This window comes from Bactrocera tryoni, chromosome 5 (assembly GCF_016617805.1).
Source record: "Bactrocera tryoni isolate S06 chromosome 5, CSIRO_BtryS06_freeze2, whole genome shotgun sequence".
In the NCBI taxonomy this organism is placed as follows: Eukaryota; Metazoa; Arthropoda; class Insecta; order Diptera; family Tephritidae; genus Bactrocera; species Bactrocera tryoni.
Window position 1 is genome coordinate 48,496,809 of NC_052503.1, and position 12,295 is coordinate 48,509,103.

Consider the following 12,295-nt stretch of genomic DNA (forward strand, 5'->3'; position numbering starts at 1 on the left):
GGAATGCTTTGTAAGTAGAACTGTGCTGCTACCCCTCATTTCAGCTGCCGCCTGTGTTGTTGTTGCTCTTGTAACTGCTGCTTTGACGTTTACAACACACACAGTACACGCCGCAGCCGCCCTTCTCCCATTACCTTCCTGCACCGAGGGTTGCTTACATTAAATATTCTTGCTAAATACCAAATAACTACTTGGCTGTTCCTCACATCGGAAATTGTTTGTAAAAATTTTATTTTTATGAATTTTAATCAACTGCAATACGGATTTGATTCGCCTAAAGTTGTTGCTGCTGCTGCTGCTGTTACAAGCTGGCGAATATTTTCCCATTTAATGTTGCTGTAATTATGCTTTGCTTGTCCGCTTTGTTGTTCAACGAGAATACAAATTATGATGTCGTATTTTCGCTGTCGCTGGTTCTGCGGGCTAATGAAAACAGCTGTAAAAATATGTACATACATAAATATATGCAAAAATCTTACTATTTTTAAATATTATCGCTTATATTTTTTCTCTAATTACGATTAAGCAACGTTTTTAAAGTAGCGTGGCAAACGAGTCCAAATTCGCGTTTTGTATATTCTTATGAGCGCGTTGAATTGGAACATTGCAGCCTAACTCTGTTATATCTCTGTTTCTACGACAGTCAGCAGAACGGACCTGGGTTTTTATCCGATCGAGCATTGACAATTCCGCAGAATCCTTTCAAATTACTTCGTTTCAAAAACGACAACAACAACAAACTATGTAATTTTTGTTTTGAAGCAATTTAAACGTCATTTCTGTTAGTTCCTAATGGCACGAAAATTACTACTTTGGCCGGAAAGGCATGCTGAGCTAATAAGGGTAATAAGCTGGCTGTTAGGTCGTCGTCAATTTGGCTCGAACAATATTATAAATGAATGTTATGAATGCGTAATTGCAGGGAATATTCCTTGTTCTTTTATAAATAATGGATTTGCAACAGCTCTCACGTACCAACTCTGGGTTTTAACTTCTTTGTTATGAACTGCAACATCCAAGAAACGTGATGTTTACTGAGGTTGTGTCACGTGGTTAATGGTTTAGTTATGTTGCTTTGAGGGTGATTTTGAAAAATTTTATAATATATAAAATATTGTTAGGTATTTTCAAATCCACGGATTATGTTTCTTTTATCGAGTTTGTTAAACAATGAAGCCGTAGTTGTATGTGTATTTAGAGAAGAATTTTAGCTTCTTATTAGTCATAAATGGTTACGTATGTATGTGATTTTCGAATCCGTTAATAACGGTTTTTACTTAGTTAGGACTTGTTGTTGTTGTTATGGTGGTGGCATAAAACGTTTCGCATATATTCTAGGAGCATGTTGTCAATGTTTCAGACTTTGTCCTGTTAAAAATCCAGGTTCACACAGATTACGCAAAACTGAACTATAGAAGTACCGTTAGAAAACATCACTGAAGTCATTTGGAGAAATGCTGCCGAGTTAACTATCTTTGGTCCGATAAAAATCCGGAAGCATTTCGGTTATGGTAACCAGTCTGTCGTGATTTCCAATCAAGAGTAACTGTTTTCAAAAAATAATGTTCTGTAATGCTGGATAATGTTGTTTTACTGGCAGAAAACATTCCTATACCGTTCCCACGACTGTCAGCTCTACACGACCGGGATGGATCTGGATTTTTATCCGGGCAAAGACTGTCAATTCACCATTCACCAACACCATTCCTTTTTTTTTAATGCAGCCGAGTTGGCAACCCTTTGTTGTATGAAAACTCCTCCGTTTCGGATCTTTAGTAACCATTCTGTCTCAGGAATGTCTCTTTAATGCCTATTTGTAGTTGTTTAAGCCTTCTGATTGTCGAAAATATCTTGTTGCTATTTGAAATTCTGGTAACTAAACTTTTTCAGAAAGAGAACTTACTGATGATATCCATCAAGTTGGGATCATTCAGTAACCTTTTGTTGGGAAGGAGAACTAACTGGTGGTACCCATCAATTTTATATCTCTCGTTAACTTGGAATAATTATTTCCCGTCATTATAATCAAAATAAAACATTATTCAATAAAAAACAAAAATTCATTGAATTTACTTAAAAAAAAATTCAAGGGTACTCCTGCCTATACCATTCATTCTCTTATCTCTTAAAGGGTTCGTAAGGAATGTAATTATAATTTAATCTTATAACTAATCTTAAAGTCCACAATTATCATGTAGTTTTTATTTTTTATGTAAAATAAAATAAGTCCCCACAAAAGCACTTCAGCTTCAAGTTGTCTACAGCGAATAAAATTCACAACTACATACACACGCACATACAGGCGCGCTTAAAAATACAAGTCATGCATAATTTTTCGTGTCTTTGTTGACTTGATCTTAACTTCCACACTTTTTTATGGTTAATTATGGGCCCACTTGTAAGCGCTCGATGCAAACGATAGCATTTAAGTTGTACAATAAATCCTTAAAGCATTTAAAAAACATTAATGCGCAGCTACCATAAAATTACAGCGAAGCAACCCCAAGCCGAACTCAAACCCAACCTAACCTAACCTAAAAAAAAATACCAGAAGTAGAAGTTGAAGTGAAAATCAAGAAACTCAAGTGTCAGCGCCGCAGCGTTTAGAGCAGAATATGCAGATAGGAAAAAATAATAATAAAATAATTAAATGAAAAAAGTTATAAAATTTTCAACCAAGTACTGTGTTTGTATGTATGCGTGCTGTTGCTGCGCGCTGCGACTCCTTTTTAAAGCCCAAATTCAAGAATATACATACTCATTGCTATTCAAGTGTAAAGCGGCATTTCCGGATGCAATCAGACGAAAACTGCTCCGAGTACTCAAATACCGTTCGCTAGCTGACTGCCTGATAGGCTGGTTGTGCGACTAGGAGGATGACGCACACACACACACACACACATTTGCTCAGGCACGTAAAACGCGCTTAAAAAGGCAACAGCGGCGGTAGAAGTAGCGAAAGGGCAAAGACCAAAGAAATCATAAAAAATAGAAAAATTAGTAAAAATAAAAAAGTCGACTAAGAGCCGCGCAGTAGCGCCGTATGGAGGAACTCCAAAGCTAAAGGAACGTTTGCAGCACGATTCAATTTAAGTTCTGCAGCTTCTTGAATACTGCAGTGGTTGGCTGAGTATGCGATGTCGCAGAGCGCGCCACAAGTAAAACCCTAAAGGCTGTCTTCGAAAAAGAAACAAAAAAAAACAACAACAACACTCACACATACACATTCAACACATTTGTTGCCCAAATCGACAAATGCGATTCCCTAACCGCTGCGACGGCGCCGTCGAATATAGACATTTGAACGCACAAAGCGCGCTTGTTAAAGTAAGCAATAAAGCAGCAGAGGAAAAAGCGGCAACCAACTCGCTTCGGCCGTTCAATAAATGCAGCACAGCAGGGGAAGTCACTATGTCCCGCAGCAAAGTCAATGCTGATCGCAAAAGGTATTTTGAAATAAAAAGAAGGCAACAAAAAATATGCCCAACGAAAAGCCGAAACCAGCAACAGCAGGGAAAAACACTCAAACAACTGCTCGCGAATGCGCTCACAGCCTTTTCGAGGCGATAAACTGGTAACTTTTTTCTTTATGTAGTGCTGTGAACGGGGGGAAAAGGCAACTAAGGAAATTATTAATAAATCCTGTGCGCGCAAGCGTTCACACGTTGCCACCGGAGAATTGGTTTGTAGACTGTCGGACGTAGACCGAGGCTGACTGGCCGAAAAGCAGCTACACGGCGTTGAGTGCAGTTTCCAAACGTTGTATGAAGGCGTCTGGGCTGCCACGAAAAACGTCGAACAGTAACGTGATTTCGAAGAAAGACGTAGAGCCCGAGTTTATTTGAGATTCATTTGTTTTGTGTAGATTAAACTTATTTTTGAGTATTCTTCGATTATCCCTTTATTCTTGAAGATCCTCTGTTGCCTGGAGTTCATCGCAGTTTAAACTTATTTATGAGTATTCTCCGATTATCCGTCTGTTCTTTAAGATCCTCTGTTGCGTCGCAATTTAGAAGCTTTCGCAGAAATCCGATCAAAGTAAGTTCGGAAAAGAGAGCACATCTCTGACCTCCCGATCCAACGAGGAACTACCAATGCAACTGTTATAAAGAAGTCTATTTAGAGTATTTGTTGTTGTAAGTAAGCGAAAAAGTAATCTTAAAAGAACTGCATGTTTCTGTCGAGCCTTTCAGGTTGAAAGCTACTTTCTAACAGGTTAAAGTCATATTAAAACCGTTCCGAACTAACCCCAAACCTTCAGGTCATTGCATCGATTCCCACGACGGTCGGCTCTACGTAATCGGAATGGACCCGGATTTTTTTATCCGGTCAAGGACTGTCCACGCGGCAGAATTCTGCCTCTACAACAACAACAGGTCATTTCCTAGTATATACAATTGATACTATTAAGAACTGGTTCTATTTGAACGAGCCCTCCAGTTTCCCAGGCTTTATCTTAGTATCGTAAGTTGTAAGTCTACATTTTCCGATTTTAGGATAAACTTTGACAACTTCTGAAGTCATTGGTTTCCGAGTCTAACTTCTATGATAGCTGAGTTCAAATCACATGATTCTCTATAATATTCCGTTTACTACTCTACCTCGAGACGTGATTTACTCATATTGACTATTGTTTCTCGCTTAAGGGGGTAGACAGATAGCAGCAGACACAGTAGGTATCGAGACAAGTTTCTGTTGCCCCACCACTAAAAATCATATTGTTGCATCACCTCTAGAGAGCCATTACTACTGCTGCTGCTGTGGCCAACAACAACTCGGCACAGTTAAGATATGTATGCAGACGATGGAGCAGGACCGTACAAACGGAGTTGCTTGAGCTGAGAGGCGCACACGACAGCGCTGCGAATCGAGAGTACACATTCGCAGCAGTGCGAGGAGTTGAGCAGAGTTGCACATAGAAGAAATTGTTAGTCGATTTAAAGTAAAGTAAAATGTAGTAAAATTTTGTTGGCGAGCAGTGGAGGTAGCGCGCCGTTACTGAGGACAGACAAAGTGGCAGTCACAAGCTAACGAAAAAGAACTGACAGAAAAAGAAAACGAAGACGAAGACGAGAAACGAGAACTGTGCACTCTCGAGCTACCTGCAACTGGTTTTGCATTCTAACGGATGAACGGATGCTTAATGTGCACAGCCTGGCCTGGCAGCGTCAGCGCTACCTGCAGACACACACTTGTGTGCGGGTCCGACGCGGGCTCTGGCACTGGCTCGTACACACACACTTGTGACATCGGCTGAGTGCGGGAACACAGAGCCTGCATATGGACAGTGCTGCAGGGGAGTACCTACACACACACATACAAGTATATACACTCCATAGCCCTCAGTCCTTCTTCCACTGACTGATGTTGGCAGGCCCGGCAAGTGCGTCCACAGCAGCACTCTGTGCGAAACCTTCAGACAATTGAGTTAACACTTTTTCAATTTCCTTGTCATGCCCTCCTTCGCACAAATATTTATTTTTCAATGCTGCAAATAAATAAAAACATGCATAAGACAATAGTTGCCTGGCAGTAAAATCATTTTTCATGACTGCCGAGATCGATTTACTCCTCGAATATTTGCTTTCATGGATATATGAGGATATGTACACTTGTCTCTGTGTGTGTGTGTGTGCCTGTAAAGTGCAGCAGCGTTGCATGTGCGCGCGACTTTGGGGAATGGAATCTGCAAGTGCAACTGTGTCAACTTTGCTTTCGCAGCAACAAAAAAAGTACAACTAAACAGAGAACGACAAATAGTACGTTTGCAAAATATTGAATTTGTGTTTGCTCGACTCCGATGTGCGAAGTGTTAAGTCAATTTGACAGCGAGGCGCGCGAAAAGTATGATGAGGCAGCGGAAAGCGGCAGAGTGCCGATTTGCGGCGCACAGGAAGTTGAGTTTTTACAAAACAAACACACAGAAAAAAATAAACAGAAACAGAAAAACACAAATTGCCACAGTTCAGCTATGCGTCGTCGTTTGCAAGTTTCATTTTAGTTTGCTCTAATCGCTTTAGGCGCATTCGCCGCCCAGCTAGCCAATTTACATAGTTGACCAGGCTGCGACTCCATCCCAGTAATTGGCAGCACAAGAGCTCGAATGGTTGTGAAACCAGTGAGATACTCGTGTGGATATTCCATTATATTAAACACCTTCTTCTTCTTTATTGTCGTAGACACGGCTCACACGGCCAAGTTTACAACAGCGCGCCAGTTGTTCTCCCTTTTCCCTATTTGGCGCCATTTGTAGATTTCGAGTGTAGCCAGATCCTTCTCCAACGGAGTGGAGGTCTTCGTCTGCCTCTGATTCCCCCGGCGGGTACTGCGTCGAATACTCCTAGAGCTGGAGTGTTTTCATCCATTCGGACGAAATGACCTAGCTAGCTTAGCCCGATTAAACACCTACTTATCAAAAGTAGACTTACAATACACATGTCAAGTGTCCTGGATGCCACCGCACGACGTTGAGTGCAAACTCGACCACACTAGTCTCTATGGTCGTATTCCGCCCCAACAGCTAGTTTTCGGAATCTTCCGTTAGATGGTCTTGATGAAAACTAATTTGCCCTCACCTCAAATCCTATCGACCAGTTTTTTTTATTATTTAAAAATGAAGTTGTTCAGGTTCATTATAAAATTATCACAAAAACTATCATAAACAAGAAAGAAATGTTAACTTTGGCTTTTAAAAAGACGCTTATTCTGATTTTGATTGGTCACCACTTGACAGCAATATGCTATAGCTAACCAAACGAGGTTAGATCTCCGAAAGTACAGCCCTTGGCCGGATAAAACCCGGCTCAATTCCGCTAATATAGAACTGGCTGTTGTGGGAATTGGTAATACTTGTGCCTGCTTTTACCGGAACCGCCTCCTAGGAGCATCAAGAGGGTTTTCCTCAACTACTACGACATGAAACAAAACGCCGACCAGACTTCGGATGCAACAAACTTCAGACATGTACTGACCGCCATTCACGTTGGAGCCATTAACACTTTCACCGACTCCCTCACAGTGAATGGAGTACTTGGAGTCAAATCACCACCAACTGCAGACGAAGAGCTCGAGTTGCCGCGAGAATCGAGAGTCACCTTTGCGTAGCTTTTTTTCTGGATACTGTAGTAGGTTAAGCTCCTCCGTCGAAACAGCACGTTTCCTGGGCCTACCGTTGGATGACTTCGATGAGAACTTATTCAGTGCTTACCGTCCTAATGAGGACTAGGTAACCGTTACAACAACAACAACAATGTCATAGTGGTCCGGCCTGCACTATTTCCTCGCATATTTCGGATATGTCTTACATAAAAATATATGCAAATTTCTTGAAGATACCTTGTCAAATAAAAAAATATACCATACAAACACTTGATTCCGATTGTTCAGTTGATGTTCGATATCGGCGTTTCCAACAAATGGGCAGTTCCTTGGTGAGAAAAAGGCGCGTGTAAGATTTTGATCGATATCTCGAAAACTGGGGAAATAGTTCGCATATTTACAGCCGGACAGACAGACGGGTATGACTAAATTGACTCCACTCTTCACGCTGATCAATTATATATGTATGTATATACTTTGTAGTGTCACCAACCGAGAGAGAATTCGATATATGTTTGTATATTGTCAAAAACGAATAGAACAGTCACAGTTCTTATCATTCATGACGTCCCGAGCAATTGTAAACTGCATTCTTCCAAATTTTCAACTTTTTCCCTCTTCCAACTGCATTCGCTTGCTGGGTAACACAGCAGATATTTTTTTCCCAACCGGAGGTTCTTCTTCCAAAGCGATGTCTAGAGTTTATTTTTATATACGCGCTGGCCTGTTTGGTGAGTTACCGATGTTACTAGCGGTACGCGCGAATATATGTAGTACATGAGACGGCGGCGACTATGTTGCTTGCACAGCTGAGTCCGGACTCAGCCCGGAGCTGAGCTGGCGGAAAAAGTCGATTGAGCAGCGGCGTTAATCGCCATCACCGGTGTCATCATCCGCACTTTTCCACTTGGCGCATGCAGCCAGCATGTTAAAGATGTTTAACGCTGGATGTAACAACAAAAGCATCAGCAACAACAAGTGGAAAATGGCAAACAAGCCAACAAACTTAATTGCATGCACATACACGCACACACACACATACGCAGTTATCACATGTGCTTGTTGGTCCAAAAAAGATCAGCTCAGCGAGCATATGGAAAAAATGCCTACAAATCCAATAGAGATACTCCTGAAATATACGCGTACATACGTACATAGCGCGACTGCGGTCCAGCCGTTGGCTCGCCTGCACTCGCTCACTTCAATCGTTTGTTTATTTGTTAATTTTTTCGCTTCTCTTCGCGTTTTGTTTTGTTTTTGTCTGTTTTGCTTGCCTGCGTTGTTTGCCCCGGTCTGGTCGGTCCGTCCAGCTCAGCGCAGCAGCACCAGTTTGGCTTACTCGACTGGCTCTTTCAACTGGCAGCGACAACACAGCTGCCAACTGGTGGATGAACTTTGTCTGCGCCGAGGCGAGAGCTCAGCCGGCTCGTTTTAAAAACTTCTAACTGCCCAAGTCATGCGACGTCATCCGTACAACAATTGCGAAGGGAGTGAGTGAGCTGGCAGAGAGCATTAAAACAAATGGAAAAACGAGCAAATGGCCAAAAAAAGTGTATGGCACGAAATGTTTGGGAAGAAAAAAGTAAAAATAATACGAACAGGATATCGGCGCAAGCAGGAAAGTTGTGTCGTTTGCACTTTTTTGCTTTTGTTTTTGCCTTTTTTCGAAGGTAGCCAAACGGATGGACCGAAAGCCATGCAGATATCGCCACATTTTCGTATGCACGAGTGTTTGTATGCATATGTATGTGTGTGTGTGCATGAGAAGGGGTCAGCACAAAGTGTCGGTGTCGGTGGCATACATACATGATTGTGCGCTTCGGCAATGGGTGTGGATTATCGAGTTAGAAGTACTAAACTAAACTGAACCGAACTCAGCTGAGCTAAGCTCCTCTGCGCTGCTCTGCTTCGTTTTGCCTTGCTTTGGTTGCGGGCGCCGCGGCTGTCGAATGCCGTTTTTCGCACACAATTCATAGCCATAAAAGCATTGAGGGCTTAACAGACACCCTCATTCCACTGACACACACACACACACTCGTAAATACATTTATGTACATATGTATGTGTGTAAAGCAGTTATTGAGTTCGGACTGCAGGCAGCGCTTTGCTTTCGTTTCCCTGATTTTTGCCCTCAACGCGTTTGCTACTGTGTGTGAACGGATGTGGGCAGATTAGGTGTATGAAATATTTGATTGTCGTACTTTTTATTGTTGTTGTTGGCACTTTTGGCAATGTGAAATTGTGCGCCCATATCTGTTTGATATGCGATGCTTCCTTGACACCAAATGGTTATATGAGCGAATGTCTTTGAATAGCATCACCTGCAAATATGAGAACATACAGACATACATATGTACATACATACGTGCACATATGTTAGTTAATGCATTTATGTATGAGTGGATCGCTGCAAAGATAAGGTGCGCGTATTAAAGATTTGTTAGAAAACGAAATAATAGAAAAATATAAATAAATAAAAAAACTTTAAATAAATAGAATAATAAAATTTAGTAATCTAATGTATTCAAATACAAAATATACACACATTCATAACAGGGCAAAATAAAATAATAGTTATTATTTAAAGTAAATATTTTATTTAAATAATTTTGGTATAGGAAAAAATTAAAAAAAATTAAAAATTAAAAGAAAATATAAAAACAAAAAAATAAATAAAAAAGAGAAAAGAAGTTAAAAAATTAATAATAAAAAATAATAATAAATAAAAGTAAAAATAAACGCCTTTAAAATAAATACAAATATTTTCGTGTGAAAAAACGTTCAAAAATGATAAAAATTAATTCATTCTTCTTGTTTTTGAAATAAATGTTTATTTTCATATGATATCAAAAAGCTTAATTAATTAAAAAAAAGTAAAAAAATAAATATAAGAGAGATAACCAAATAAAAAATAAAGTTAATATACATACATACATATGTATGTATGTACATAGTAATAAAAAATAAACATTTTTTAAAAATATTTGTTTTGGTATGGAAAAAGAAAATAAAAAACAAGTAAATGAAAAAAAAATTATTTAAATAAAAATTATGTAAAAAAAATAAAAAAATAAAGTCGGTTTTAATTCTTTATACAAAAAATATGTATATCTTTTGGTATGAAAAAATAAATAAAGAAATAGTAAATAAACAAAAAAATTAAACATAAAATAAAATAAAAGGCAAAAATATATAAATAAACCTTTTTAATCGTTTTTAAAATAAATATATTTATTCATATGAAATAAAAAATTATTAAAAATTTTTTAAATAAAAATAATAATAAAATAAAAAATAAAGTCGCTTTTAATTTGTTATACAAAATATAAAATACCAAAAAACAAAAAAAGTAAATAAACCAAAAAAATTAAAAAATAAATAAAAAAGCAAAAAAATATTTAAATAATCCTTTTTAATCGTTTTTAAAATAAATATATTTATTCGTATGAAATAAAACAATGAGTCTTATAAAAATCATCCAGTTGAACAAAATTGTCAGCACTTTTCTAACTGTCGACCTTCAACTAGTGCTGAAGGCTTAACGTAACCTTACAAAAATTATTTAATAAACTCAAATCACTAGAAATAGGTGGCCAGTAGCAATTCTTCATCATTCCTCGATAACATTTGAGATCGTTCAAATTTCGTCCCAAACAATTTCATGCATAAGGGATCGGTCTCAGTGTTAAATTTACGAAAAATCAATTTCATTCTCGCAAATTTTGAAATCGAAATTCAAATTATTACGGTCGCTACAGCGTTCCGACTCCAATCTTTAAACGCGTTTTTCCCAGAATGGTATTTTTCAAAACGGTTTCCACTCTCATAGGAAGAGTTTTGAAGATATGTATCTAGTTCCAATTTGGGGAGAACATATTTAACGTCATTCTCTAACGCGCTATGGACGCTTCTGTTTTGGACATCTACCTATTTTTTCTACGACATTTTTTCTCTACATTTAAGCAAAAACTCGCAAAAATCAGTGATTTTTAGGAGAGTCACACTGAGACGATCCCTTAAGGGGGTATTCTGGTTTAGAAGTCCGAATTTTAGGTATTTTTTTTGACGCGATAAAAAAAATCAAAAATTATTTTGACTATCCATTTTTTTACATACTTTTTATTGATATTCTAAGAATACAAAACATGAATAATATAAGAAAAAAAATAAATTTAAAAAAACTGCAGGTCGGCGAAGTAGACACTGATGAAACAATGGCTTGTCCTGGTGTGCAGGATATAAATCTTTTCCGTGACCTAAAATGAAAGTTTATGCGAAATCCGTGAAGAGTAAAAGTGTAGTTATCGCGCTACGAAAAGTTTTTGAAAAAAAAAATTTACAAAATGGTGGAGGTTTGAAAAAAAAGTTTCGTAATTTCCGTTTTTTTGTGGTTCGCAATTTTTTAAAAATAAAACAAAAAATTCTTTCGAAAGCTCTTCGTAGTGCGATACTATAATGTATAAAAAAGCTCTGTGTAAAGTTTCATGTGAATCGGTTGTGTAGAACTTGAGATATCATGCACACCGTTTCTAGAAGAGTAGTTATGAGAAAAATGAGTTTAAAGTTTGAGAACTAGTCGCGCGCAGTCGGTGTCGGTGTTGGAGTCACAAAATGAGCTGTAACTCGGAAAATCATTTGAATTTCGAAAAATCCTCTTTTTTTCATTTCTTGAAGGGTTATACTATAAAAATATGAAAAAAAATCGATTTTTTCGAATTTCTAAACCAGAATACCCCCTTAATTGCTTTAAAAAATATCATTAAAATTATTGAACAGCAAGGAGGCTAATTAAATTAAAAATATATGTCTCGCATTGTTTTTCGTTCGCCCTTTCCATGCAAGTTTAGTCCACTCTGTATTCAATCATTAATTACTAATTTAAATGACAGCTCTTTGTGCCCAAAATTAACTTTGTAACTGTAATTTGTCAAACAACTCAGTTGATTATTATTATTATTAATTATTGCTTCACTTTTTCAATTCTTTTTCGGATATTCGGATTGCTGCATGCCCAACATGAAAATTAGTGTAGATCAGGGTAGATAATTTTTGAAAGAAAAAGTAGAAAGCTAAAATAACAAAATGAAAGGAAAAATAATATATTACGGATCTCTGGTCATGAAGAGGAAATTTAAGGGTTCAAAACGGTTTATCTCGATTTTTGACAAAATTACGAGTCTTACTGAAAAATTTTATA

At 37.9% G+C, this 12,295-nt stretch overlaps 1 protein-coding gene across 3 annotated transcripts in view; it reads left to right on the forward strand.

Moving 5' to 3' along the window:
- The window catches only part of LOC120777376 (serine/threonine-protein kinase NLK2), a 285,060-nt gene that overhangs the window by 1,343 nt on the left and 271,422 nt on the right, over positions 1-12,295 (forward strand). The window lies entirely within an intron of this gene.